We start from the raw sequence: 6,000 nt of genomic DNA on the forward strand, positions 1-6,000 counted from the left end.
AGACTATAAAATGTCTTTAAAGCTTTAATAACCTTTTACCCTTTTCTATCAATTTCAATGCTGTGTTTTTTCCATATGTTATTCAGAGCCATTGAGTCATTCCTTTTCTGTCTTCATCCATCACAGGCGTTCTTCCACTTTGGCCAGAAAGCTATTTGTGGTGAATGAGCCTCTCATTAATACTTTAATTATTCCAGGCTTAGATCTGAATGTCCTGGATATTAATTACTTTAAGGTGAGTCATTCCCAAAATGAATTATTTGGTTTCTTCCCAGATTCTAAGATGTAAGCAAATCATTACCAATTTCATTAAATGCAAAATGAAGATAAAAATTAAAACCGTATTTTTTTTTCTTGAACTTCTCAAAGTCTGTTATGTAACGTAGGTGATGTCACATGCTCTGACCTTTTATAGTTGAGGATGGCTGTGTCATGACAAGTTGTTATAAGAGGAATTTTATTTCTTTAAACTGGCAAGCATTTAATAAGACTTAACAAAAAACATCCAGTCTTTGCATGAAAAAAAAAATCCTGTTTATTATTTAGATCCTTTGGCTGAGCTTTGTAGCTGAGATATTAGGAACTTTCCATAGAGGTCTTTATGCACACAGATGAGCCCCGGAGAAGCCAGGAAAAGTTAAACACATAGGCTCACCTCTTCAAAGGAAGAGTATATTGACCTGTCCCCCTCCCAGAATTCTGGGAAAGGACGTAGTTTACAACCTTGTGCCATCTGTAGAGCCTAACTTCACCCATATGTCTCCCAGAAATTATGAAAAAACTCTTAATATTTATATGGAACCAAGAATATTTCAAATAACCAAAGAGATATTGGAAAAGAATAATGAAGCCAGAGGTTTCACGCCTGTGGTATCAAATTATACTTTAAACCTGTATTTGAAACAACAATTTAAGCAGTGTGGTATACTTGCAGTGGTGCAAAGAGAGGACATGCATCTGCAAATCATCTTTGAAGGATTTCCAGGAACTCTAAATAGTGCAAAAGACAGCCACTCTGTAAGGACAAATCTGAAGATCTGAGCAGTGTAAACTCCAGTGTTACTCGGCATGGGGAGGGTACTACAGCTGTTGAAGATTCATGCCCAAACCAAGCTTCACAAGTGTTCTCTCTTACAGGCTTTACACTTCTATTTTTACGTTTAAGTCTACAAATCATTTTGATCTCGTTTGTGATGACTTTGATATTTGGATTCTAGTTCTTTTTGATTGATTCAATTTGTTCTTTGACAATTGCATATATATATGCCTTCTGTTTCCTTCTCGCCACCATCATTCCTATTTCCTCCCCTCAGATCCTGCTCCACATTCATGCCTTTTTTGTGATCAGTGGATTTTAAACAGAACTGTCTGTGTGGGTCACAGATATGAAACTCATATCGTTAATGGCTGGGTTTATAGTGCTGCGAATATTATTTCTTCCTGTTTAACAGGCCTCGAAGCCAAGGCAAGAAGAGTTGGTTACCCCTGTAGCAGTCATGTCACTGTTTCACCGTTGGGTACATCTTCCTTAGCAAGTTGCCATTTCAGTTTTCAGAGTTTACAGCTGGATAAGACTATTGGTGCCCAATCTTCCAGCATCCTACATAGAGACCTCTGGTGCTATGTATGCTAGCTAGTAGAAAAGAAATCCACAACTGAACTCCAGTTTCTTCACACTATATCCGGCAAGCAAGGTATGTGGTTTCTAGATCTAATGCAGGGAGACAACTGCTTATTTTCACAAAATTATTGGTTTAAATATTTGTTAAGTACCATGTCTAAGGCATAGGGAAATCTATTTTTGTACTATAATTTGTAGTGTATTCACCTGCCTAAAAGATCTAAGTACTGTAATATTTCTAAACCTCAAAGTATAACAGATTCAGTTAAAGAAAATGACCAACATCAGAAAAATATAATGTGTATGTCATTTATTGTAATAGATTATTTTCCCTTTGAATTCTGCTCAGTATGCTATTATATAGATTTAAGGAAACCATTCTGAAAATTACTCCTTGTAGAATTTGTTCAAAACCTATGTGAGCCAAAAAGTAAAAAGAAAAAATATCTAAGAAATACAGATAATTAAAAGAACAAACACTTACTTAAACTTTATTTAGAGATAAAACCAGTTTTAAGTTAGTCTACAGCATGGATAAAATGAGGCATTTTACTGGGGCTGTGAGATCTAAGATATCTAAGACAGAAATTCAACAAGCAAGAGATAACAGAACAATCTATTTTCTTGCCTACGAGCAAATAATAGAGTCAAGCCTTTCATACCAAATCAGAAAAGGGTTTAAATGAAATCAAAGAAACAAAACCCAGGAAACTGGGAAGTCACAACCTTTAAAACACTAAGATGACATTTTCCCCTTAAGCCACCGAAAAAGAAAACTATGAAAGCTATGGTAGCTTCAAAACAACTCACAGCAATATGACAGTGGTCACTCAACATATTCACCACGTATATTTGTTGAATAGATGTCTTTAGTTCACCAATCTGAACATCCCTGCCCCTAGAGGCATTGCAAGTGTGGCTGCTGTATCACATGACTGTCAGTAGGTGGCAGAGAGGAGAGAGGCTGTGTGTGTGCTCAGTGCCCTGACCTATGAACATCTGAATGATTAGTAGCCTAACATTCCCTGAAAAAAAGCAAGCTAGCCTGAGATGACCACCGGTAGGGCACAGCACAGCCCTGGCATTGGGGAAGTGAAGACCATGTCTGAGATGCCCCCTGACTGGCTTCATAATAAGCAAGTGGGGCATAGCACCCCTGAAACCACTACTAGGATGACCCCAGACACCCAGAGACCCCAGGTGCCACTAAAAGGAGCAAGTAAGTGGTGGAAAAATCAAAGAGAGACAGAAGGATGTGGGCATGGTGAAGAGAGGCAGAACTGGAGACTTGAGGGTAGTAAGGAACAGTCTGATATAAGTAGCCAGTGATGGCACCTAAGAGCACGGAGTCTAGGCATCTGCTGCTACAGGGGGCCACACCCGTGTTCATAGACCTGTATCAGCAGGGGTCTGTTACCACCAAAGGGCAGGTAGGTATCCCTGGTCTGGGCTGCTGCCTGGGGACATGTTGATTGGTTTGAGCCATGTTGCATTTCCTGGGAAAGGTACATGACTGTTCCGTGAGTGACCTCCTTGAGGCAAGCCCTTAGAGCTTCTCTCCCACCTGACAAGGACAAGTGGGAATGATATCCGGAACAACTGCATCAGTTTTCAAAAGACGAGGCCATGGTTCCTGCTTATTTAAAGGTTTAGTGAAGACATTATTGGCCAAGACCTTTAAAAAGATTCCTTAGTATATAGTCTTAAAAAAATGATTAAAAAATATTTGAGAGGAGAGAAAGGGCTTAGAAATGTCAAGTACTTCTTCTGAAGACCTAAGTATGCCAATACATTGGAGTGAGGGAAAAGTTCAAAACCAACTAAGAGAAGATAGGGCCTAAAGAGATAGAGGAAGGCCCTAAATGTCAACAGTAAAGAGACCATTCTCAGGACAAGTTAGTTCATTTTTAGGACAAGCTAGTACATAAAATTTGCTATGCTCTTAAAAGAAATGTAAGTTGGATAGATTCATCTTTGCTTTGGACAGGGACTTATATAGAAGGGAAAAATAGTATGGGTTCATGAAAAAAATGTTAACTGTTAGTTTCTGCTCTATGAAAAAGCTGTATAGAGTAGGACCATACTATAAAATTAGACATAAAAATGGCAGATAAGACAACTTAAAACATATGATGAGCATAATGAATTAGACTGTGATAAGATGCAAAGGTTATATTGCTGTTAAATGTTTATTCTTGGATTCTAGTTATTTTTTTCTTTGAAACTGCATTTCTGCTGCCAGCCTGCACAGAAATCAAACTGGCTAGAGATAATCATTTGGCTTGCAATACAGTAGTTAAATCATTTGCCTTGCTATATTTGGGTATGCTTAGCTATGACATAATAATTTAGATTGTAATACTCTACTACTTAGAATTGGGTCAAGGTTAATTACTGCCAGAAGGGGAAACTTAAAAGTACTTGTTGAGATTTTTGGATAACTATTAAAGGGAAATCTAATGCTGCCTATGCCTGAATGCTCTGAAATTCTGTATAAATAAAGATGGCTCAAGCCATTCGGGGTCACCTGCTCAAATTTCAACAAGTGGTTAGAGTCTTCCTTTCCATGGACTCCACAACTCCATACAAGGTTACTGAACCCACTGGATTCAGACGCTGGCAGTTGATATCTGAAGGCTCTGCAGAACTGACCCCACCCCTCACCTGGGCATCATGGAAGAGCTGGCTCTGGGGAGTGTGAAAACAAGAGAGCTTACCTCACCAACTGCAGTACTCAGGAGAGCAGGTCCTGCACATTGTGGGAGTTGTAGGTGAACCAGACTGAGGATATGATTGTGGGAGACCTGGCCCTACCCCTCATCTCCCATGCAGTGGCAGGGACAAGGGAGAGACATTCCCCCCTCCCTTCACCTGCAGAAGGCAGGAGACTTGGCTCTGAGATCATGGGAACAGGACAGCTACCCTACTCAAGAGAGTAAGCCCTGTACCACAGTAGGATAGCACAGTAGAGCTAACCCTGGTGGCAGAGGAAGAGTAAACTGGCCATCCACTTGTCCACCCAGGAGTAACATAAGCAAGTGAGAGATGACACCCCCCCTTGTCCCTTACCAACTATGGCAAGCAGGAGAGTTGGCCCAAGGTCATCAGAACAGGAGAGCTGGCCCTGCCCCTCACCTGCTGCAGCGCTTGGGAAAGCAGGCCCTCTGTACCTTGCCTGGGCAGCGCAGTAGACCTGGCCCTGTATGGGAAGGTTGTGGGTAAGCTGCCCTGAGGCTGTGAGTATGAGAGAACCAACCCTGCCTCTTGTCTGCTGGGTGATGGTAGACAATCCCCCTTCCCTCCCTCATCCCTATCCACTTATGGCAGGCAGGGTCTTAAGTGTGGGAGAACCAGCCACGTCCTTCACCAGCTGCAACACTGGGGAAAGCAGACCCTGCACATCACCTGGGTGACAGGGTAGAGAGCTGGCCCAAAGGGCATGAGGATGGGAGAGCTGGTACTGGGACCAGTCCTCTCAGACCCAGACGCAGGGCTTTAACTTGGCCCATCCCAACATTTACCCTATTGGTGAACTACTGTAATCCGTGATGACACAAAACTATAGGATCTCCATGACACAGGGCAAGAACAGGCTATCTGAGAGGAGTCCCAGGGAGGCTCCCGTAATGATAAGAGTAGCTGAAGCCAGAGGCCTCCCTGGTACCAGACCAACAAGTCATTGCAGTGAACATTTGAAAGCAAGAAGTGCACACAAAAAGACACACTGTGAAACACTACGGCATCCACAATGAGATTTTTATTTTTTCTCTGTTGTGGGGAGGTTGCAAGGGTGGAATACAGAGAGAAAGAGATGAGTGGGATTGGGGTGCAGGGTGTGAAATTACGAAGAGCAATAAAACCTTAAAAAAAAAAAGATTAACATCAAGGGCAACCCTTTCATTGTGAAAAAGAGAGAGAGAGAGAGAGAGGAAGAAAGAGAGAGAGAGAAAGAGAGAAAGAAAAAAAAGAAACTGGGTTTTTCCCTCTCATTATCATATTAGTTACTTTTCTTGTTATTGTAACAAAATATTTGACGCAACCACCTTAAAGTAGAAATTGTTTGGCCCACGGGTTGAAGGAATGTTCCACCACAGGAGAAATTTGTGGCAGCAGGAGCGTGAAGCTACTGGTCACCACTGTGTCCATAATCAAGAGGCAGAAAGAGATGAACACTGCTTCTCAGCTTTTCTCTTTACTGTTGAGCTCAGGGCCCCAGATCATAAAACAGTGCTGCCCACATCAGAGTAGGTTCCCCCTGCCCAGTTAAGCCTTTCTGAATACATTCTCATGACAAACCCAAAGGTGTGTTTCCATGGCAATTCTAAATCCTGCCACATGTATAATGAAGATTATTCATTACATTGTCTATGAATGACAGC

At 41.5% G+C, this 6,000-nt stretch overlaps 1 non-coding gene across 1 annotated transcript; it reads left to right on the forward strand.

Moving 5' to 3' along the window:
- Positions 1-2,512: 2,512 nt before the first annotated feature.
- LOC129684088 (small nucleolar RNA SNORA17) lies at positions 2,513-2,644 on the forward strand. The gene has a single exon (XR_008721276.1). It is a non-coding gene; the product is annotated as a small nucleolar RNA SNORA17 (small nucleolar RNA).
- Positions 2,645-6,000: the final 3,356 nt, after the last annotated feature.

Source organism: Psammomys obesus, unplaced genomic scaffold (assembly GCF_907164565.1).
Source record: "Psammomys obesus unplaced genomic scaffold, mPsaObe1.curated_primary_1811, whole genome shotgun sequence".
Lineage (NCBI taxonomy): Eukaryota > Metazoa > Chordata > Mammalia > Rodentia > Muridae > Psammomys > Psammomys obesus.